Source organism: Perognathus longimembris, chromosome 1, assembly GCF_023159225.1.
Source record: "Perognathus longimembris pacificus isolate PPM17 chromosome 1, ASM2315922v1, whole genome shotgun sequence".
Taxonomy (NCBI): Eukaryota; Metazoa; Chordata; class Mammalia; order Rodentia; family Heteromyidae; genus Perognathus; species Perognathus longimembris.
The window spans coordinates 87,428,715-87,452,039 of NC_063161.1; positions in this window are offsets into that span (position 1 = coordinate 87,428,715).

A 23,325-nucleotide genomic window follows, 5' to 3' on the forward strand; every position below is an offset into this window, starting at 1 on the left:
TTTAAATCTTTTCTCTTTCAGCAAGGTGCCAGTGATTCACGCCAGTAATCTTAGCTACTCAGGAGACTGAGATATGAGGATGGAGGCTCAAAGCCTGCCTCATCAGAAAAGTCTATGAGACTCTTGTCTCCAATTAACTAGCAAAAAGCCGGAAATGATTATGTGGTTTAATTGGTAGAGAGCCAACCTTGCGTGAAAAAAGCTAGGGGACAGTGCCCAAGCTCTGCAGGCATGTGTGTGTGTGTGTGTGTGTGTGTGTGTGTGTGTGTGTGTGTGTGTACATCTTTCTCTTTCTTCCTGTTCAGACTTACCAAAGGTTTTACCTACTGTATATACTACTTCAAAGACCTAGTGTCCAGGGCTGGGGATATAGCCTAGTGGCAAGAGTGCCTGCCTCGGATACACGAGGCCCTAGGTTCGATTCCCCAGCACCACATATACAGAAAACGGCCAGAAGCGGCGCTGTGGCTCAAGTGGCAGAGTGCTAGCCTTGAGCGGGAAGAAGCCAGGGACAGTGCTCAGGCCCTGAGTCCAAGGCCCAGGACTGGCCAAAAAAAAAAAAAAAAGACCTAGTGTCCAGTTTTATAAACAAAGAGTTTTGGTGTACTGGATTTTTTTTGTTTCATGTTACCAAGTCAGTTTGTTACTGAGGTGTGAACCATTGGCACAGGCTTTTGTCAGGTTTTGTTGTTGTCACTGTTGTTATTACCTTTGTATTTCACAACTTGTCTAGCAAACAATCTCATGACCACCTAATATTCTCGCCAAACTTCATATTATTATGTTTTACGAAATCACATCATAGAGTTGGATTCTTTTTCCTTTATTCAGTCTGAAAGTGGTTATTTATTGATTCTGGGGGATGAACTCAGAGTCTTCCATCTACTAAGAAAACATTTCACCACTTGAGCCATGCTCCTTTTGCTTTTGTTACTTTTCAGATATCTCACAGTTTTGTTCAGAACACACCTTGAACTATGATCCTCCTATCTATGTCTCCTGTGCAGCTGGGATTACAGGGATGTATCACTGTACCTGGCCACAGTGCAATGTATTTTGATGATTACTTTGTAACAGGATCTGTGTTTGTATCCAAAAAATAGTTTTATCTCCTCATTATACCACAAACTTGGTTGAGAATAAAGTTCAAAGTGCAAAATAATTTCCTTTCAGAAATAGATAATATTTATTATCTTGGCTTTCTGCACACCTCCTTGGTTTCATAAGAAGATTTAAAAAGAAAGTGTAAATTCTGCTTGGATAAACAATTACTAAGGTTGATGTTTAATACATGTGTGATTGCTTTTTTCCTAGGTTTGCAGACAGCAAAGAAGCAAAGAAACTGGAAATGGGACTCATTCTTACAAATTCTTCCAAAAAGTGAATTCTAATTCCCATCTGTTAAAGGAAGGAACTTAACAACAGGAGGGAAACTTTCAGAGCTGCAACTTCCTGCTTGCTCTCTGTAAGCCTTGGAACTACACCCAGTCTAGAAGAAGCCTGATGCTGTAAGTTAATTTTTCCCCTGTAGTAGAATTGTTGTTTCAGTAACTAGCTGCTGATAATAGTTAACCAGATCGCACCAATGTATTTGTATTTAAGTTTTGTTCTAAAATTTTCTGTTATTTTTTACAATAATTTCTGAGTGGAAGTTGTCCTATTTTATGATTATTTGTGTGTGTGTGTGTGTGTGTGTGTGTGTGTGTGTGTGTGTGTGTGTGTTAGTACTGGGACTTGAGCTCAGGGCCTAAGCAATGTGCCCAAGCTTTTTCACTCAAAGCTCATGCTCTACTGCTCGAGCCACAGCACCACTTTGGTTTTTTGTTGTTGTTGTTGTTGTTTTGGCCTGTCCTGGGCCTTGGACTCAGGGCCTGAGCACTGTCCCTGGCTTCTTTTTGCTCAAGGCTAGCACTCTGCCACTTGAGCCACAGTGCCACTTCTGGCCATTTTCTGTATACGTGGTGCTGGGCAATCGAACCTAGGGCTTCATGTATGGGAGGTAAGCACTCTTGCCACTAGGCCATGTTCCCAGCCCCACCACTTTGGTTTTTGAGTGATTAATTGGAGATAAGAGTCACACAGACTTTCTACCTGGGTTAGCTTCAAACCTTGATCCTCAAGTAGCTAAGATTATGAAATTTTATACAGAGCATTTTTCAACAGAAACATGTAGTTATATAAAGCTTTACTAGGCTATATGGCCTCTTAATATATTCGGTGGAAAACTTGGTTACTGGGATCTTATTTTTTTTTAAAGCCATTCAAGGAAGCAGGTGCTAGTAACTTGTGCCTGTAATCCTAGCTACTCAGGAGGCTGAGATCTCAATATTGAAGTTCTAAGCTAGCCAGGGAAGGAAAGGCCATGAGATTCTTATCTCCAACTACCCACCATAAAGCAAAACAAAACAACAACAAAAGTGCAAGTGGAGCTATGGCTCAAGGGTAGAGTGCTAGCCTTAAGTAAAATGATGCTCAAGGACAGCACCCAGGCCCTTAGTTCAAGCCTGAGGAGAAGCGTGTGCACACACGTACTATTTATAGCATAAGATGGACAGGCTATTAGCTAGGCACTAATGACTCTCAACTGTAATCTTAGATACTCAGGAAGCTGAAATCTGAGGATCATGGTTCAAAACCAAGCCTAGGCAGGAAGATTTCTGAGACTGTTACCTCCAACTAACTACCAAAAAAGCCAGAAATAATGCTATGGCTCAAAGTGGTAGAGCACTAGCCTTGAGCACAAAAGATCAGAGGCCTGGGTTCAAGCCTCAGAACTGGCACCAAAATAAAGGAAAGGAAAGAAGAGAAAAGAAAAAAAGAAGATTTACAGGCTATTGTGGGAAAGGAAAGGAAATCATTGAAAAGGAACATTTCTTTTTCCTTCCTTCCTTCCTTCCTTTTTTCCCCCCTCCCCTCCCCTCCCCTCCCCTCCCCTCCCCTCCCCTCCCCTTCCCTTTTTCCTTTGTCAGTCATAGAGCTTGAAGTGGGAGCCTGGGTCCTGTACCCGAGTTTTTGCTCATGGCTAGCCCTCTACCACCTTGAGCCACAGTGCTACTTCCCTGGTTTTCTGGTGTTTAACTAGATATAAGAGTGCCATGGACTTTCCTGCCTAGGCTGGCTTTTAACCATGATCCTTAGCTCTCAGCCTCCTGAGTAGCTGGGATTACAGGTGTGAGACACCAGCATCTGGCAAAAAGGAACTTTTAAATTGTTTTTCTCTCTACTTTCACCACCATCCCTTTGAATGACCTAGTTGTTGGGAAGGGACAAAACTAACTTCATAGACTCCTATTGAAACCAAGAAGAACAATGCATTGTTCATAGTTCAAAACCTCCTGCTGTAAGCTTGTGCCATTTACATCACCCACACCACACTGCGCTGGTACCGCCTCCCAAATGGCAAACAATCCAAAACAGAGTCCACAAATCACAAAATCTGAAAGGTCACAGAGAAGCAACTTCATGTGACAGAGTTTTATTATACACATGCATCAAGGAACAGCAATGTAAGTAATTATCTTCTGCTTGTTCTCTCTCTCTCTCTTCCTCCCTCTTCCCCCTAGTACTATGATTTAAAGTTAAGACCTTACTCTTGCCTGGATTGTTAGCTTATTTAAGACTTTACCACTTAAGCCACTCCTCCAGCCCATTTTTTTTAAGTTATTATTGAAGATGAAGTACCACTAACTTTTCTGTCAGGGCTGACTTTGAACCACAATCCACAAGATCTCAGTCTCCCAAAGATTACAAGAATAAACTACCAGTGCCTGGCTGTAAGTAGTTATGTCTTGATGGAATATATAATAGGAGGGGCAGTGATGTTGAGGGAACTACGTAGCATTCTTTGTATACTTGTGTATATTCATAGACAATATAATCACACACTAGTAGGGTAATAATAAAATAGAACATTGAGCCAGGCATCAGAGGCGCATGCCTATGACTGTAACTACTCAGGATACTGAGATCCAGAAGACTGATATTTTGAGGCTCGCCCAGGCAAAAAAGTTGGGAGCTTCCATCTCTAAAATAACTAGCAGAATACCAGGCTAGAGTTGTGGCTGTAGCCAAGCAAGACTACCAAAGCTGAAGCTCCTGAGCTTAAACCCTAGCACTGACACTAGCAAAACAAACAACACCAAAGACACAGACAAAAAGAACACACACACACACACACACACACACAAGCCAACACAGATCATTAACAGTGAAAAGACCTGTGGAGAAGACCAGTCACAAATCTCCTAGTTGTAATGCTGTGGACAAAATGTTTACCTTCCCCCTTCCATTCATCTCTTGGCCTTTGTGAGGTTTTCAGGTCATGTGGGTGGAACCCTCATGAATGGGACGAGCACTCTTATAGAAGGTACTTGGGAGGGCTCCTGGCTTCTTCTACCATGTAACCATGTAAGGACACAGTGAGAAGGCACCAGCTGTAAACCAGAATACAGGCCCTCACCAGATTCTGAGTCCATACGTGCTTTGATCTCAGTCTTCTGCCCTCCAGAACAGTCAGAAACAAAACGTATTGTTTATAAGTTCATGGTATGTTGTTGGCAAGGCTCAAACTGATTATGACATGTATGAATGATGAAACTATGACTAAAGGATTTAACAGACATGAGAGCATATCTCCAAAAGAGAGAGAGAGAGAGAGAGAGAGAGAGAGAGAGAGAGAGAGAGAGAGAGAGAAGAAAGAAATAAGGGTCTGAGAGATAAAAGTCAACCCAGAAGTCAAATAAAAAATGTTCTGTGCTGGGTGCTAGTTGCTCACACCTGATTGTGTTCCAAGCCAGCCCAAGGAGAAAAGTCTGTGAGACGCTTATCTTCAATTAACTACTAGAAAAGCCAGAAATGGAGCTGTGGTTCAAGTAGTAGAATGCCAGCCTTGAGCAAAAAATGCCAAGCAAGAATGTGAGGCCCTGAGTTCTAACCAGCATGCGCATGCACACACACATACGCACACACACACACACACACACACAAATAATAATAATAATAATCATCATCATCATAATAATATCTTATGTTCAAGTATTAAAGAAGTGAGAAACATCACCAAAATCAGGCTGAAAGAGGTAAGGATTCAAGTCATAGAGTCAGTCATCAATATGTCAGTATCCAAGTGGACCAATTGCTTGCCTCTAACAACCAGAGAGACTAAGATCAGCCCTTCATATTGCACATGCATGTGTTGTAAATAGCCTGGAAGCAGCAGTGGAGGCCTATTACAGAGAACTGGACTGAAGACATGTTCAACAGGTTCAAGCCTAGTCTAAAGATCATAGCTGTCCAGCATTGTATGTCAAGTTCCCAGAGTAAAGATTTCTTGTGCTCTCTGAGGGGTGCAAAAACAAATGTAAAAACTTACCCATCACTGGATACAAGGAGCTTACATCCAATGGCTCAACTAAGGACTCCATTTGTTTCTGACCTGGCAATCCAAATTATTTTCATGTGATTGAGTCTTGAATTTTGATGCCACTATTTGGCAGAATCCAGAAAACACGCGAAAGAGATGAATAATTTAAGGACTTGGATACCAATGGCCTTGCTGAATCATAGTAATTTCTAGTCATATATCTCTATTCTGCTCTGATTAAAAAGCAAAGTGGTCAGGTGCTGGTGGCTCAAGCCTGTAATCCTATCTGCTCAAGAGACTGAGATCTGAGAGGATTGTTATTCAAAAGCACAGAAATATCTGTGGGCAGAAATATTTGTGAGATTCTTATCTCTAATTAACCACCAAAGAGCTGGAAGTAGATCTGTGGCTCAAGTGTTTGAGTGCCAATCTTGAGAAAGAAAAAAGCTAAGGGAGAGAGCCCAGGCCCTGAGTTCAAGCCCCAGAAGCAGCACCAAAAGAAAATAAAAAAGTTTTGTCTAATTGGACAATAGTATGAGCAAGTGATAAATACCCAAATAAACTGAACTTCAAATAAGTTTCAGATTTACTGTAAGTCTAAACAAACTTCCAAATAATTAATCTCTAAAATGTATAAATCTACTGCAGATATGTGTGCATAAATCATAATAACGAACGTTGGTGTGCACTCTGATTTAAAATGCTTTTTAGTAAAGTGCATAATGATGCATGCTGAGGAGATGCAGGTATATTTAATTGGATATAATTAAAATAATGATGTGTGTTTAAAATAATGATACATTTAAAAAATGTTAAATGTAAGTGGCTGAAGAACCTGTAATAAAAAGTCAAAGCAGTAACTAGTTTTTGATTACCTGATTATTCACAGAGCTAATACCATTCATTTAACAAGTAATACCATAATAATGGCACAGCGGAGAGGTTTGGGGACCCTGGTAAGCCTCAGCTTTATCTCTTAGGGCTAGTTTCATGTTCAATTTCTTGGTCAAAAAAGAAAGTATTTTCTCCAGCCAGTACCAATGGTACTGTACAGTAACAGTACTGTAATCCTAACTACTCAGAGGCAGAGAATGGCCAGCCCAAGTAAAACATTCTTGATAGTTTATTTCAATTAATAAGCTAGGCATAGTGATATATTCCTGTCATCCCAGCTATGCAGGAGCTGTACTCATAACCTTACTTATGTAACTATAACCTCTCTGGACATCACCTTTACAATAAAACAAAATATTATTTAAAATGTTTTTTTTTAATGAGATTACAGTCAAAAGTCTGGCCCAGGAGAAAAAGCAAGATCTCAGCTAAAAAATAACCAGAACAAAGAAGGCCCAGGGATTTGTTTAGGTAGAATGCTTACCTAGCAAGTGAAAAACGCCTGAGTTCAAATCCCAATACTGCCCTCCAAAATAATAGTTGTCCTCTCCAAGACAGGTAAAATGTTGACAATTGTTGAGGTTGAGCACTTATAATGTAAAGTATATTTTTCTATCTACACTGCATGTATTTAAATATTCTTTTGTTAACCGAAAAAAATATTTTTCTACTTTTGAACATGGGTTCTATCGTATCTGGTTCCTTTTCTTATTCCCCATGCAAAGGGCAGAACTTGTTAGTGTTGGAACATGCCCTGCTTTCACTCCATGGGGCCTCAGAAATTCCCCTCAAATAAGTGGGCAAAGTGCAGATAAAGGAATATTTCTAACTTTTAGCCCTGGCTAGGTTAGGTGCCCCCTGTAAAGACTGCCCTTCGCTTCAGATGCCTCCCGCCATCTGGAGTTATTTTTCGGTCCCTTCCTTGTCTTTTTCCATGCCTCTGCTTCAAGTTCAATCAATGACTGCTATCTGCCTCATTATTTTTCAGAGTCTGGTCCCCATCCCTACTCCAGGATTTCTTAGATGAGCAGCCAATGAAGCAGTGTCCCACAGCCCTGACATCTCATTACCTTCCGTCCTGGGCCTCCGGCTGTGACCGCCAGTGGAGCTCTGTTCAACTCCCTGAAGGACTGTACAGGCAATTACTGTCCCTGAACTATAATTCATAATCAGATTCTGGGAGAGGCCAATGGCTTGGTTGGTTTGTTTTGCTTTCTGTTTTTGTTTTGTTTTTCTTTGCATTTGTTTATCACTAAGCTTTTGCACTCAAAGGGGAAAAAACAGACTGGGATGCGTTTCTCACATTTTCTAAAATAAAAACCATACTGCCCAGACTTCCTGTGTTTCCTCCCTTCTTTTTTTCTGTTTAGTAATTGACACAGTCAAATCACTGGAGTTTGAAATAGTTAATGTAGACTTTCAAAAGATGGTTCTCAAAATATTGTCAGTTCCTCCAGCAGTGAAAGGTGCAATTTCACACCATCTTCAGTGTGTGGTAAGCAGGGTGTATTCTTTGCACAGGCACAGAGAAGGACACCTAGAAAGAAACATATATTAGAAAGAAAGGGAAAAATCCTTCTGCAATGATTTTACCCTATGACAATAGGGCAAAATTTTAATTCATATAGACTATGATACCAAGCTTTTTCTAATTTAGGGGTGATCTCACTTACAATTGTGCCTCTTTTTTCTCTTTCTTTTTCTTTCCTTCTTTCATCCCTTCTTTCATTCTCCTTCCCTCCTTTCTTTTTTCTTTCTTCCTTCCTTCCCTCCCTCCCTCCCTCCTTCTCTCTCTCTCTCTCTTTCTTCCTTTCCATCTTTCTTTCTTTCTGCCAGCATTGGCACTTGAACTCAGAGCCTGTGCTCTGTCCCTTTGCTTCTTCACTCAAGGCTAACACTCTATCACTTGAGCTACGGCTCCACTTCCAACATTTTGCTGGCTAATTGGAGGTAAGAAATACACAGAATTGTCTGCACTGACTAGCTTTGAAGCTGGATCCCCCAATCCCAGCCTCCTAAATAGCTAGTATTATAAACTTATAGGCATGAACCGCTGGATTTTTTCTGTTCTTGTTTTTGTTAGGTTTATTTTTCCATTCCTTTCCTCCCTTTGTTTTATGGGGGGGGGGGGAGGTGGTGGTAGTATTGGTGGTAGTACATGGGCTTGAACTAGGAGCCTTGGCTCTTCCTGGGCTTGCTTGATCATGACTTGCATTCTATCACTTGAGCCATTCCTCTAGTCTGGCTTTTTGCTGGTTAATTGAGGTTAAGTGTCTTATACTTTTCTACCTCTGATCTCAGCCTCGTGAATAGCTGCAGGTACAGGAGTATGCCACTTGTGCCTAGTTTCCAGCAATTTTTAACATTTCTTGGTTTTCTAGATTTTCTTCCTTGGTTCCTTCCATGTCTATCTCACTCACATCACTATCTCTGACTCAAATTTCAGCCACTTTATCTGTACAGGGCAGAAAATGGGGACACCCAGAGGAAGGCTGAGGAGGGAGGGAAAGAGCCAACAGAAACTTACATAGGCCAACATTTGAAAATTATGCTGCAAGCTAAACATGAAGTAGCAAAATTGTTTATTTGGCTGCCAGTGGAAATTTCTTCTGTAATTTCCAGAGTCTGGAATCAAACGTCAAGATGTCACAACTTTCCCAGGACTTAAAAGAAAACCTTGATTATGTACATCATCTTGGAATGCTTTTAGGTTAGAACTGAAGTCCTTCTACTAAATGGATTTACAAGCTAAACGCAAGGAGGCTTAGGCACTCTGGGTTCCAACTACAACTGCATTTGAGGGAAATACAGATTTTGTAATGACATGCCCAATCTGGCAACACCTTCTCAACTGCTCCACCCAGCCCACCTTCCAGACCTCAAAGGATGGCTCCATATTCTTTGAAGTATTATAATTTAGGGGACATATTTTCTAAAACTGCCAGCATAAGCAGGACTAAATGAGGTAAAGGTCAAGGTCAAGGTGAGTGCAGTGACAGTGTTGGGAAACCCCACTGGAACTCAAGTTCAAACAGCCTGCCACTGTTTACCCAAAGTGGGTGGAAGTGGCCATTTCATTCTACTCTTCTCAATTGGTCATGATGGCATACTTGGGTAAGGCAGTTTTCCAGAGCTGACGTAACCCCTAATTAAAAATGAGAATATGGCTTAGTGATAGAGAGCTTGCCTTGCATACATGAAGCCCTGTGTTCAATTCCTCAGCACCACATAAACAGAAAAAGCCAGAAGTGGCGCTGTGGCTCAAGTGGTAGAATGCTAGCCTTGAGCAAAAAGAAGCCAGGAACAGTGCTCAGGCCTTGAGTCCAAGCCCCAGGACTAGCCAAAAAAAAAAAAAAAAAATGGGACTGGGAATATGGCTTAGTGGTAGAGTGCTTGCCTAGCATGCGTGAAGCCCTGTGTTTGATTCCTCAGTACCACATAAACAGAAAAGAAGAAGTTGGAAGTGGCAGTGTGGCTCAAGTGATAGACTGCTAGCCTTGAGCAAAAGAGGCTCAGGGACAGTGCCCAGACCCCGAGAGTTCAAGCTCCAGGACTAGCAAAAGGAAAAAACAAAAACAAAAACAAAAACACCCACTGTCTGCCAACCACATTCCCAGCTAGCAAGCCAATACAATATTTAGTGATGGAATCTGAGCAAGGCAATGAACTCCATGCCGCCATTTGTCATCTATTACTTCAGTATCTAAAGAGCTTCAAAGACGAAAGTAACAGGCAGAAAATACACCACCAGAGGCAGGCTGGTTTTGAACCTCAGTCCTCAGATCTCAGCCTTCCGAGTAGCTAGGATTACAGGCTAAGGCTCTTACCTGAGGCAAAGTTTTTGATTTTTGTTTTTTAATGACTCTTATGATTAAGGAAAGGAATTTCTCATAGAGATATGAGCTCCAAAGAAAGTGCATTGGTGAGTAACTGAGAGTTACTGCATTGTCCAGTGCAGTGGGAAAGCCACTGCAGAAAGCCACTGCATCACTTGGCTCATGGCCCCTTCATCTTCAAAGCTAGTAATGTGGTATCTTCTCTCTTCTCTGACCTTAACCTCAGTCCTTGAATCTTCTCTGACTCTGGGTCTCCTTTGTGTAAAGGGTCTGTAATTACATCAGCCATGCAGGTATAATCCAGGATTCTCTTCTCCTCTCATGTAAAGTAACATATCCTCAGGCTCTAAGGGTTAGACCAGCTGAAGAGTGACAGTATTCAGCCTACTGCATCAATCACCCCATCCTTAAAAGGGGCATAATAGCCAGGGGGAAGTAGATCAGGCCTGTAATCCTAGCTACTGGGGAGGCTGAAATCTAAGGACCACAGTTCAAAGCTAGCTTGAGCAGGAATGTCCATGAGACTCTTTTTTTTTTTTTTTTTTTGGCCAGTCCTGGGCCTTGGACTCAGGGCCTGAGCACTGTCCCTGGCTTCTTCCCGCTCAAGGCTAGCACTCTGCCTCTTGAGCCACAGCGCCGCTTCTGGCCGTTTTCTGTATATGTGGTGCTGGGGAATCGAACCTAGGGCCTCGTGTATCCGAGGCAGGCACTCTTGCCACTAGGCTATATCCCCAGCCCTCCATGAGACTCTTAACTCCAATTAAACACACACAAAATAAGCCAGAAGTAGAGCTGTGGCTCAAATGGTAGAGCATTAACTGTAAGCAACAAAGCTCAGAGAGAAAGCCCAAGCCCTGAGTCCAAGCCCCAGGACCAGTGTACACACACATACACACACACACACACACACACACACACACAGCATTTCTTATGGTTGTTAAAAAACTTTAATTTACAGTAAGTACTAAGAGTACTATTTGGCATAGAAAACCCTCAATACATGTAGCCACTACTCTTACCATGCCAACTTTTTGCCCTTTTGTGTTTTGAGTTTTCTTTAATGGGGTCTTAATATGTAGCCCAGCTGGACTTGAATTCATGATCCTTTTGCCTCAGCTTTTCGAACTTCTGGAATTACAGGCACACGCCACCATGTCCTTCCCATGCAGATTTCTTTTCCTTCATTTCTCTTCTAGCCTAGTGATTTTGTATTTGTGATTGTGCACAAGCATTTCGGTAATTTCCACAATCATCTCAACCTTTGGTATTGTCTCTAACACATATTCCATATCCTATGTTTTCTTTTGTGTGTATGTGTGTGCATGTGTTGTCTTTATTGAAAAATGAGCAGGGGGCTTACAGTTACATAAGTAAGGCAATAATTACATTTGTTTTTAAACAATGTTATCCCATCCTTTATTTTCTCCCACTTAACCCTACCTACTCCCCTCCCTCCTAGGTTGTAAGGTTGATATCCAACCTAGTGTTAAGTGTCATTGTTGCATTAGTTTGTCCTCTATTTTCTACCCTCCACAATAATAGCCTATCAGTGGTGTGCTTGTGGCTCATCCTTGTAATCCTAGCTACTCAGAGGATCACAGTTCAAAAACAGCCTGGGCAGAAAATTCCATGAGTCTCTTATTTCCAATTAACCATCAAAATCTAGAAGTAGGGGGTGAGGCTAAAGTGATTCAACTGGCTTTTTTTTTTTGTCAACCTTGAGTAGAAAAAGTAAGAACACAGGGTCATGAGTTCAAGCCCAAGTACTAGCACTAAGTACTAACAATACATCAAACCACTCGTTCAATAAATACACATTGAGTGTCTACTGTACGGCACATACTTGCCATTGTCATCTTTGTGTTTCATTCCTATACCAGCTGGATATCACTGATCCCTGTTTGTAACCTACTATGTCCCAGTCCTGTACTACAGCGGGTGGTCTATGACACCTAATGAGTGAGTTAATGAATGGGTGAGTCTAGTTAAGCAGGAGCAGGAGTCCCATTAAATCCCTATATGTGGACCATATTCTGCTTATTTATAAAGCAATTGAGGTGCTATAAAAAATTGACAACTTAGCCAGGCACCAGTGGCTCACACCTATAATCCTAGCTATGCAGGAGGCTGAGATCTGAGGATTGCAGTTCAAAGTCAGCCTGGGCAGGAAAGTCCATGAGACTCTTATCTCCAATGAACCACCAGAAAACTGGAAGTGGTGCTATGCCTCAAGTGGTAGAGCACTAGCCTTGAGCTGAAGAACTTAGGGACAGTGCCCAGACCCAGAATGCAAGCCCCATGACCCACCAAAAATAAAAATAAAAAAATAAAGTGACAACTGTAGATTTCACCTCCTCGGGCCTCATGAAGCAAAAGCTGGGCAGAGATTCAGCTGCAGAAGTGGCATCTGGGGAAACTGAGGGAGCAGCAGGCGGCATAGCACGTATTTCTTTGTAACTTTTACAAGGAGAGAATAGTGACCCTGTGATGTGGTTTCCCCTTCTGGTGAAGATGGATTTTCTCTCTCTCCACACCATCTCATTTACTCTCCATGAAAAAAAAAGAAAAGCAAGATTCTGAGAAGGACCTTTCTCTCCCCACCCCACTGGAGCGCCTGCCAAACCAATTAATACCTTCTGAATGTTATCTCCCTGCTATGTTAATGTTATGTTAATAAATGCAATTAAGATAACATTCAGGAGGTGTTAATTGGTTTGGCAGATGTACATGAATAAGAAGCATAGATATTTTGCTTTCCCTATTTATGGACACAGAGACTGACACAAAGTTGGACAAAAGCAAACTTAATTTGCCTCTAGTATCTTCCTACCACTTAGGTCTTTTCTCTTAAGGCATAGACGGGGTTTTAAAAAATGCTCATTTAGGTGGTATTACAAAGATGAAATAATTGGCAAATGTTGCAAAAACATTGAAATTATCTCTTAACCACAGAATTAACTACATGATGTTTATTCTCTTTAAAAGTATATATATATACACCATATATGCTATATATACATACACTTTCTCTTTAAAATGTGTCTATAGCATATATGCAAATAAGCTCCTATGCTAATCTAGGAAGCAGATTGTTCCAGAGGACTAACTTCTAGACTATTCTTAATGTAATTGGTTTTTTAATGTATCCTCCAATTTAAGAGTTAATGGTTATTTTATTCTAAATCACAAAATGGCGGCTTTTACTTTCTGTATTGGAAATGATACACACACACACACACACACACACACACACACACACACACACCCTTGTACCTTACTTGGTAAATGAAGGTGCTTCTCTGAAAGAAGCCTAAATCTGAATAGCCTGAGAGTGAGGAGATGGCCTGTGGTCTTCTCACCAAAAACACTAGATTAGGCTCAGGAATTTGGGCTTTGCCAGTACATCATGCACTGTCTAGTTTAGTCTTCCCAGCATAATCTTATTTCCTTCATTTTCTTTATTCTTCCTTCCTTTCCTTCCTTTCCTTTCTGTTCTTTCTTTTGTTCGTTTATTTATTTACTTATTTTTAGTGCTGGGGCTGTGGCTTGAACTCAGGACCTATCTTCCTCATATGCCTTTCTATCTCAAGGCTAATGCTCTATTATTTGAGCCACAGCTCCATTTCTGGCTTCTTGGTGGTTAATTGGACATAAGAGTCTCATTGACTTTCCTGCTAGGATTGGCTTCAAACTGATCCTCAGCTCTCAGTCTCTTAAGTAGCTAAGATCACAGATATTAGCCACCAGTACCTGGCTATGAGTCTAAGCCCAGGGTCTGACCATGGGGAATCCTGACAAATCAGGTTATGCCAGTTGTCCCCCAAATTAAACCAGCAAATTTAATAGTGACAAGTAAGACAGGAATCTATTCAGTATAGCTATACTGGAAAACAAAGGGGACCAAATATCCTTAGCTCTGTCTTTGGGGATACGGACAAAAGCCCCTGGGATATATAGAGGAAGAACTGAGGCAAAAGATGTGCATAGTTAAATAGTACTAGCCAAGACTAATTGATCTTTATCTCAGGGTAGGTTCTGCTAGAATCCTGGGCTAGAACTGAGGCAATCAACCCCATTCCCATAGGAGAGGGTCACTTTTGCTTCTGGGTAGCCCTATCTCACTGCCATCTGCCTGCAAAGCTCCCTGTTCTTGGAATCCAGGCAATATTTCAGTTACTCGTATTTCCATGACTGTAGCCTAAAGGGGAAAAAGAATCATCTGCTTTGGTGAGGATTCTGTACTTGATGAGCAGGTCTGTGTGCAGTTAGGCAGGAATCTGACACAAAGTTTAAAGTATCATAAAGGAAAAGATAACAAAATGAAGGCAAAAGATGCCAAGGTTTCTTTGGCTTTTAGTTTACCCATCAGACAACTTGGGCCCCCAAGGAAGCAGCCCTGAAATCTCTGCTACACAATGAAGTTTCTTCTAGTGAAGAACTAAATGTTAGAGCACTATACAATATATTGTACAAACTAGATAGTAAACAAATGGGATACACAGGACCTCCATTCTAAGATACCATCTGCCATGGCTCAGTATGGCTCAGAGGTTGAAATTTAATCTCCACTGCGAGGTACTGAGAGGACAGAAAAATAATCTGACTATGGTGTTGAGAAGTGGGGCCTGAGGTGATTAGAGTTTAATAAAGCCATCAGAGTTGAGCCCCTATGCGTGAATGCTGGTGGCTTCATAAGAAAAGGGAGAGACTAAAACACACACACACACACACACACACACACACACACACACACACACACACACACGTGTTTTAGTCTTTTGCCAAAAGTTATCTTCAGATGATGTTCAGGACTGAGAGTTCAATAAACCTCTTTTGCTTGTAAACTTACCTAGCTTCTGGCATGTTGTTACGGTAATAAAAACAGCAATGAAAATATATCATCTCTGAAATGTATCAACTTTTTCTGTGTGTGTGTATGCCAGTCCTGGGGCTTGGACTTAGGGTCTGGGCGCTGTCTCTGAGCATTTCTGTTCAAAGCTAGCACTCTGCCACTTGAGTGAAAGCTCCACTTCTGGCTTTTTTAAAGTATTTATTTGGAGACAAGAATTTCACAGACTTTCCTGCTGGCTGGCTTCCAATTTCAACCTTCATATTTCAACGTCCTGAGTAACGAGAATTACAGGCATGAGCCACCAGTGCCTGGCTATATCAACTTTTTAATACTAAATTCCCAGAAGGGAGGAAGAAGGAAAAGAAGATGAAGAGAAGATCATACTACTTTTTATGTACATTGCAAGACTGTAGTCTAACTTCTCAAATGCTAAAATGTATATCTCCAATTAATGGATATTGAGTAATACCTACAAAAATGATCAACAGAGTAACCAGTCACTAGTCTCTAATTAATTTCAAGTTGATTGTTCCTATCTATTATGTGTCATATAATTCCAGAGAATTTCCCAGTCTTTGAGCAATTCATAGATTTCTGTGCTAAGTGCCCCATTTCCTTTCACCACTTTTCTCAATGAAGTTTCCTTGTACCATGGGACTCTTCCTAGCTTTGAACCTGAGGATAGAGTTAATTTCTGAGGTGGTAAAGGATGATCATTGTTCCATTAGCAATAAAATGTTAAGTGAAGATTGCTGAGAAATACCATTCTGGACTGTGTGCACAAATGTTTTCTGTTTTCCAGTAAAATAGGATCTTTGTGGGTCAAATTCCCTGGGTTTTATAATATTGGCTCATCTGTTGGCTGAGATAGAGGAACACTCCCAAATTCAGTAAGAATGCCTCATTGTGGGAGGTTGGGTTTCCTTGAATGGCAATGATAGCCTGGCAGTTTCCATGACAACCTATTTCTAGACTCTCCAGCTACACTCTTTAAAGAAGAGCTGCTCACCCTGTACCACAAGCTCAGGAGGCTGGAAATAGGATCAGGCATAAAAACCCCGTGTTCAACACAGTATTCTCTAGTCTAGTAGGTTAGACTCCAGATTTCTCCCTAGTAGAGTCACTGTGTTGAGATTTTATGTCAGGGATAGTCAATAGATTATATCTGAGTGTTATCAGTGAGTCCTGTCCCAGCAAAGTTCTTGTGCCCTAACTCACAATACTTGAGTATGACCATTTCAGAAATTACTTTTAAAGAAGTGATTTAGGGGCTGGGGATATGGCCTAGTGGCAAGAGGGCTTGCCTCGTATATATGAAGCCCTCAGTTCGATTCCCCAGCACCACATATACAGAAAATGGCCAGAAGTGGCGCTGCGGCTCAAGTGGCAGAGTGCTAGCCATGAGCAAAAAGAAGCCAGGGACAGTGCTCAGGCCCTGAGTCCAAGGCCCAGGACTGGCAAAAAAAAAAAAAAAAAAGTGATTTAACTAAGAGACCATTAAAATAGGTTCTAATCTAATTGTATTCTTACAAGAAAGAGACTCGAGGCCAGGTGCAGGTAGCTCACAACTGTAATTATAGTTACTCAGGAGGCTGAGATCTGAGGATTAAGTTTCAAAGCTACTCGAGGCAGGAAATTCCATGACTTTTGTCTCTAATAAACTACCCCCCATAAAAGGTGAAAGTGGAGCTATGATCAAGTGATAGAGAGCTAGCTTTGAGCAAAAGAATCTCAGAGACAGTACCCCAGCCCTGAGTTTAAACCCCAGGATCAGCATACACAGGAAAAAGAAAGGGCCAAATGATGGCCAAGTGAGAACACCATGAGGAGATTTACTCAAAAGCCAAGAAGAGAGGCTTCTGGACAAATCTTACCTGCTGACACCTTGATTTTTGATTTCTTTCCCCTAAACATGTGAGAAAATAAATTTCTGTAATATAAGCCACTCATTTGTGGCATTTTATTATGTCAGTTCTTCTAAAGAAAAATACACTGGCCAGTTGTTATTGGCCTAATCTTCCAGCTTCTCTTTGAGTATCATACTTGGAATGACTCCTGTGTGTTCTACTGCATTTTTTGCCTTTTCTTCTATTGCCAGCTCATTTCAACAGACTCAGTTATCAACCTTCATAGGAAAGTGCAAGTTCCCTTAGCCTCACAGCTGCCTGAAACACTAGGATAAAGAATTCCAACCAAGTTCAGAGGCTCAAACCTGTTATACTAGCTATTTAGAAGGCAGAGATCAGGGGATTGTTTTTCCCAGCCTGCACAGGTAGAAAAGTATAAGAAACTTTATCTCATTCTATTTGGGGAGGAGGATCTACTAATTCAATCCATTATAGTTAGATAGGTAGATGGATAGATTAGGAAGATAGATTAGATAGAAAGATGATAGACAAAGATAGATGACTGACTTGATACCTAAATCATATATGATCTAAGTGTATAATATTTATCTCAACTGATAGATGATAGATAGATAAATAGATGGCAGACTATGATGTCTGAATGACAGATGATCTAAATGTATTATATTTATCTCATCCAATAAAACCAAAGCAAACCACTGCCATCAATGATAAATTTTCCCTCCTTAATAGTAATGCTTTCCTCAATCAAAAACTAATTGTGAACTTTACTACACTGTTGGTGGGAGTGTAAACTTGTTCAACCACTCTGGAAAGTGGCTCAGAAGGCTAAACATATAACTCCCATACAACCTAGTAGCTCTCCTTTGGGGCATCTACCCAAAAGATTACAAGCAAGACCACACTAAAGCCACCAGCACAACTATGTTCATCACAGCACAATTTGTCATTGCTAAAATATGGAACCAACCCAGATGCCCCTCAGTAGATGAGTGGATCAAGAAAACATGGTACATATACACAATGGAATTATATATCTCTATCAGAAATAATAACACTGCTCCATTCATAAGGAAATGGAAGGACTTGGAAAAGAATCATACTAAGTGAAGTTAGCCAGACCCAAAGAAATATGGACGCTATGGTCTCCCTCATAGGGAATAATTAGTACACCTCTAGGATAGCCCTAGATCACAATCGCTCAAGAACTATGGCCATATGAACATATAAGATAATCCTAAGAAAAATGAACTTCAAGTTATGGAAACAGGTGGTATATCACTGTTGTGGTTATTTTCAAAATGTCATGTGAAACCATGCCCCCCCATTTTTTTCCTTTCCCATGGTTTTACCCCTGCTATCACTGTAACTGATTTTAGTACCCTGGATATTGTATATATGTGTATGGGAACTAGGGAAGAGAAAGGGAATACCCAAATCAAGAGACAAAGGGTAAAAAGACCAATGCAACAGCAATACTTACAAAATGATATGGTGTAAACCAACTGTACAACTTATGAGGTGGAGAGGGAACTGAGGAGGGGGGGAATGAGGGAGGAGGAAACAAGTTGGATAAGAAATGCACTCACTGCTTATGTATGAAACTCTAATCCCTCTGTACTTCACTTTGACATTAAAAAAAACTAATTGTATCAGTCATGTTTTCAAGAACTTATGTTTCCAAATTCTGTTCTTTTTTAAAATCATCTGCATGTAAGTCTAAATTACAGAGTAGTAAATGTTAGCTCTGAGGTTCATTATGTGATTTACACAGTGCCATGAATTTATGATTCTGTGTATTTCCCATTCTTCATCTGCACAGACATATACCTTAAATAAGTATTCTATAACCATAAATATTAAATTTTAAAGTATTTTGTAGAGATATAATTTATAAAAAGCTTTATCTCCTAACTCTTGAATAAAATTCAAATTTCTTTTTAGATAACCAAGGTCTTGGCTGGGTGCCAGTTGCTCATACCTGTAATCCCAGCTACTCAAGAGGCTGGGATCTGAGGATTACAATTCAAACCCAGCCCAGGAAGAAAAGCCCATGAGACTCTTTTCCCCAATTAACAACCAAAATGTCAATAATGAAAGTATGACTCAAGTGGTAGAGTGGCAGCTTTAAGTGAAAAACTTAAAGGGAAAGCACAGAGTAGTTCAACACCAGTACCAGCATATACATTCACACACAAAAAAGTCTTCTACTTAACAATAATGTAAGATAAAAAGTAACATTTTCAAAGCCTTCAAGTCATCGGGTTTGGTAAAATGAAAATAAAAAGGTATAATGAAAAAATTTAAAGTTCTGATATATATTAAGCACTGGAGCCATCTAATTTCCATTGTATAGTCACTTGGATAAATTTTCTTCCCTTCTGCCTGTCAGAATTTGGTCATTCTGAGGCAGGAAAATAATTCAGCTCTAGTAGTATGGCCTCTCATTTAACAAGCTATTTCAGTCTCGTTGTCAGTCCACAATGACCTGAAGCTGTGGACACATTTTGTGTGTGTGTGTGTGTGTGTGTGTGTGTGTGTGTGTGTGTGTGCTTGTGTGTGTGAGTGTATGTATATGTGCCTCTCAGTATGAAATGCAGATTTTTCCCTATGTGACTCTTCACTTTGATCACCAGTCTGTCTTTTCTCCACTCTCCTTTGCAGCTCTAATTGTTTTCACTCCTTTGAAGCCATCTGAAAAATTAAAAAGTAAATACATAAAAAACCAATGTCTTTAAATAATAGCCTCCCTCCCCAGTCATTGCTCCTAGCTTAGAAATTGTCCAGTTCTTTTCCTGCCGAGTGCCTTTGGTTTAATCATCTTTTCCTTCCCACTCTAGTGTGGATGTGTTAAGGCAGGTCCACTCAATTTTCCTGCAGCACTAATTTCCCAAGGTCCTCAGGTTATCACAGTGGGAAGAGTATGTGATTTAAAATCAGAATGCTGAATGTAAGTTATAATCCTTTTACTGCCTGGCTACAGACCTGGGGCAATCACTAAGACAATCTGGGATTCTGTTTCCTCATTTTTGGGGGGGAGGGGAGTGTCTGTCATGGGGCTTGAACTCAGGGCCTGGGCACTGTCCCTGAGCTCTTGTACTCAATGATAGTGCTCTACCACTTTGAGCCACAGTGCCACTTCTTGTTTTCTGGTGGTTAATTGGAGATAAGAGAGGGACAAGGTAACAAACAGTACAAGAAATGTATCCAATGCCTAACGTATAAAACTGTAACCTCTCTGTACATCAGTTTTATAATAAAGACTTAAAAAAAAAGAAAAAAAAATTGGAGATAAGAAGGTCATGGGCTTTCCTACCTGGGCCAGCTTCGAACCAGGAGCCCTGGATCGTAGCCTCCTGAGTAGGTAGAATTGCAGGTGTGAACCACCAGCACCCAGCAGTTTTCTCACTTTGATGGAATACCTAGCATTCAGAGTTCTTTTAAGAATTAGATTGTCAGTGAATGTTCTTTGAGAAGTGACTTAGTCAATCTTGTGTTGCTGTACCAAAATGCTAGAGACTGAACGTTTTATTAAAAAAAAAAAAAGAGGTTTATTTAGCTCACAGTTCTGGAGGTCCAAGAACGTGATGTTGCCTCTATTTCTGCTGAGAAGCCCTAGCAGACAACACAATACAGCAAGAACATTCGTGAGAATGAGAGCTCACACAGAGGGAGGGAGCAGGAATGTGAACTAAAGGAGCCAAAATCACTTCCTGCTGTCTTAGAAATCAGTGCAGTCCCATGAGAGCCAGAACTCACTCACTCAAGGAAAGCACTAATTTTTCTGAAAGATTAAGGTATCATCTCCCAATACTGCCCCATTAGAGATCAAGTATCAGAATGTGTTTTAACTGGGAGAGAGAGGAGGAAGGGATGATATTGTGCAAAAAGAAATGCACTCATTACCTGACTTACGTAATGGTAACCCCTCTGTACATCACCTTTATAATAACAATGAAAAAATAAAAACATGTTAAGGATGAGTTTGGATGGGGAAAAAAATCACATGCAAATGATAGCCAGATGTATTGTGCAGGGATTGTGATAGTTTTCCAGCCCGATCAACATTTCTCTGATAACTAACAGGTAGTAAGTGAGAGGAGTACAGGGACTGGACTTGTGTGTAGTGGGCAGGCCCTGTGCCTTGGGGCAGGGGGTGTCTGGAGAAATGGAGACCACCAGCCTGCACAAAGATAACCAACCACAGCTTGCTCTAGACCATAACCCATATATAGGGACAAGATCCAGTGCTGCTAGTCTTACCCTGTTTCAACAGGAATTAAAAGCAAAGACTGTTTTACACAGACTCTTCTAAGTCTCTGTGTGTGTGTGTGTGTGTGTGTGTGTGTGTGTGCACGCGCGCTGGTACTATGACTTGGATGTTGTCCCTTAGCTTTTTCACTCAAGGTTGACATTCTACCACTCCACTTCTGGCTTTTTGGTAGTTAACTGAAGATAAGAGTGCTGTAAAGGAGGAGGGGAATAGGAGGAGGAGGAGAAACCATGATCCACAGATCTCAGCCTCCGGAGTAGCTAGGATTACAGGCGTGAGCCACCAGCATCTGGCTTCTGTAATATATTTACCCCTAATATAAGTTAAGTGCTTTCTTTATACAATGTCTATCATTGGATATATAAATCTTGGCTTACCTAATTGTGATATTATGACTAAAAGCAGATAACCTGTCTATTCAATCCCCAATTTCTGATGCCTATAATAGTTCTCAACAAATGCCTTCTAAGTAAAAAAGATGAATGAAACAGATTTTAGACTTCCCTTTCGGACCTCTCTCTGAATGGAGAGTTGCTACTTTGTTTTCATGGCTGTGCTTTCACTTTCAAATAAACTTACCCTGTTTACCTTAAATACTTGCCTGCCTTTTTATTCTTTTTTTTTGGCCAGTCCTGGGCCTTGGACTCAGGGCCTGAGCACTGTCCCTGGCTTCTTCCCACTCAAGGCTAGCACTCTGCCACTTGAGCCACAGCGCCGCTTCTGGCCGTTTTCTGTATATGTGGTGCTGGGGAATCGAACCTAGGGCCTCGTGTATCCGAGGCAGGCACTCTTGCCACTAGGCTATATCCCCAGCCCCGCCTTTTTATTCTTTAATGGACACAGAAAACATTTTTCAAAGAGGAACACATTTTATTTCTAAATACACACTCTGAGAGCAATGTTTCAAGAGGGAACTTTACAGAAACTAGGAAATGGGCTCAGAGAGGTAGTAACAATCTCAACCAAAAGAGTAAGAATAGAGATGAAAAGAAAAAGAAAAGAGGAAGCTAGAGGGAGAACTATCTTGTACATAAATGATCAGAATTGGTTAATGGATGTTAAGGATAAGGAAAAGAGTGTAGTGTGAAATGATTCCTGAATTTCCAGCCTGGGCAATCCAATAGCAACACTTAACTAAAATACAGAATAAAGATGGAGGAGGCTTGATGAACTCGTTCAGGACATGGCGTAATGTGCTGTTTGTGGGAGGCGATGAGAAGTAAATGAATGGCTTACAAGCAACAGTTGATGCAAAGCAGTGTTCTAAACACATCATTTAAGAAGGGGTAAAACCTCTTCCTTCTGCCTGCCCATATCTTCTCCACAAAATCTCAAGAGACTGGCCCATCCAGATTACACCCATGGACTTGCTCCATTTGTATTTTTGCTTGGCTGTCACTAGGTGAAAGACTAGAAGTAGACATGGGAGGAGATCAAAGTCACATGGTTCCTTTTCAGCTCACTTCCTGCTTCATCCCTCTGTCAAACCTCACAGAAACTATCAGAGAACCTTCTTCACACAGTCACCTCTCCAGATGCCAGGAACTTCCTGCCCTAGCCTGGGGAGGGTCCCAGCCACATAGAATTAGTAATCGCTCTGGTTTCATTTTTCATTTGGTTGTGGTTGGTGGGATGGTTGGATGGATAGATGGATGGGTGATTTTGGTTTTGGTTTTAATTTTAGCTTTTTTGGTAGTATTGGAATGTTGAGCTCAGGGCCAAGTGCTTACTAGGCAGGTGAGCCACTTAATCCATGACCCTAACCTTTTTTTGCTTTATTTTTTTGGATGGTGTCTCACATTTTCTTTTCTTTTTTTTTTTTTCTCCAAGGCCAGCCAGCCTTGGACCTAAATGCTTCTACCTACAGCCAGAATCACAGGCATGCCACTATGTCAACTTATTGATTGGAATGAGATCTTGCAATTTTTGCAAGGCTGACACTGAACTACAATGCTCTTGATTTCACCCTCCCAAGTCGCTGGGATTACATAAGTAGAAGCCACTGCAAACCTGGCCAAAATTAAAAGCTCTGTTATTAAAATTTTCTCAATTATTCAGCTTGACATTGCCATTATTTTTCCTATGGAAACCCTGAAAATCAGGTGACTGTTCTATTGTAATCACAAGTAATGTTCATATGTGTTTATATTGAAGATAGGATTGTGTCCTAGACATTATTTTTTAATACAATACAGCTGAACACTAATTTTTCTTTGGGCTCTGTATCTCACATAATGTGA